The sequence below is a fragment of the Etheostoma spectabile genome, chromosome 5 (assembly GCF_008692095.1).
Source record: "Etheostoma spectabile isolate EspeVRDwgs_2016 chromosome 5, UIUC_Espe_1.0, whole genome shotgun sequence".
In the NCBI taxonomy this organism is placed as follows: domain Eukaryota; kingdom Metazoa; phylum Chordata; class Actinopteri; order Perciformes; family Percidae; genus Etheostoma; species Etheostoma spectabile.
Genome location: NC_045737.1, coordinates 455,703 through 457,560, shown reverse-complemented (window position 1 = coordinate 457,560; position 1,858 = coordinate 455,703).

The following is a 1,858-nucleotide window of genomic DNA, read 5'->3' as shown; positions in this document are numbered from 1 at the left end:
CAAAAATTGTTAGCTGGGCTACTTTACGCCTCCTACAGCTGCAGGTTAGAAAGCTAATGCCATGCTAGCCTTTAAGCTAGCTAGCGATAGTTGTTAAAAACTTAACGGTACACAAACTCAGCCTTATGTAGCCTTACTTTAATTAAGTGGGTTGCAGCGACTCAGCTTTTCACACTATACTGACGACATGTTGTCATTCCAAGCATTCCAATAACGGTTAGTTTTTTTTAACCATTTTCTATGTTAGCAAGTTGGGTGTGGGGTTGTCAATTACCCAGGACTAACGTTGAAATTACGATAAAAACCGCTAAAGTTACTGCGTCACGCATAGACATAGCAATGTTTATAGCGCCGTCCTGCACTTATTTTATAGGCTACTAAGGGAAGTCTTTAACAGTGTTGTATGCAAATAGTTTGTTGTTTAATTTCATTAATTTTGTTGTCTTCAAAATACAGTCCACATGCCAGTGGTGAAAAGTAATTGATGTACTAAAATACACTAACGAAACTGCAATTACTGCAATTTAAGGTAGACAACAATTACTTTATTTGAACATTTTAATTGTGCTGACTTCATTGCATTTATTGTAGGTTTTACCAATGTAGATTAATTAAAATATCCTCAATTGATAAACAAGTGTAGTGGGAATTGATTTGTAGTTGTTTGCATCCATGGCAAGCTGTACACATGACATAAGAAATGCCTCACTGGCCTCAACAGTTAGTTATCCCTCATCTTCACAGATCCATCAGGCTAAAGTTCTATTGCTCCAGGGTAATTTGAAAAGCATGTGACTAATATAAGTTATTTTGCTTCAAGTTGTTTTCAAAGATGGAGGTGGTAGTATCTAGTCCCAAGAAGAGGCTAAAATATTAATTTAAGAACTCGGATCAAAATTGTCCATCAGCTTGACCTCACTCATGGGATGTTTTAGAAATTACAGGGTCAAGACAATAGACAAATCAAATTGGGTGTCAAAATGTTGCTAATTCATGTGTGTATTTTCCACAGAGGGAAAAAGTCAAGTGAAATAAACCAAACTGAAATATGTTGGCAAACTACTTTATGAGGTTAGGGTCAGGGGATAAAGTAAGGGTTACTATTGCAGTTAGGATTATGTTAAGGAATTAACTCACACGAAACAGCAACATGTGTGCATGGGTGTATTATAAGCCCATGTGTGTATCTGTGTGTGTGAGTGGGGGGTGAAGGGGTTGAGATGAGGTTAGGATATTGGGGGCGGGGCATTGGTGATGAATGATTACAAACAAAGCCTCTTGAGCTGGTAAAGTGAAGGCACAAAAGAAGTGGGTCACAGCCTGCTGGTCCACTGTTGCCTAGCTTTGGGGGCAAGGGGGGGGGCACGCACTGGTTAATGGGTGATTTCCTCAGAGCACATCAAAACCTTGCTGCTTTGATAAACCGCTAAGTAGAGTGAATTTAGCAGCCCACATTATCCTTATTAGTGTAATGCTGCTGGTGTTAAGTTGAGTGCAAATACAAGGAAAAACAACAAAAACAATAACCTTTGTGCTATTAAAAGAATTACATCCATTACAGCCCTGATCAGTCAACGAAGTAAGTTGCTGTCACGTTATTATTAAAATTTTCATTTCAAGCAATATTTACGATAACAACTGCTGTTGCAACACAGCACTCTTAACATGGTTGAACCACAGTGAAATACAATACAAATCTCATTAGTGAGCTTACAAATGAATAATGTTTAATGTAAAAACACAACAAATATACAAATAATGAGGACAGCAATATGTCACATCACATAAGTTTGTTTTGTAGATAAAATAAATTTTTGTTATCGTAGGATAGAAGATTGCATGACACTTATTTGTCATT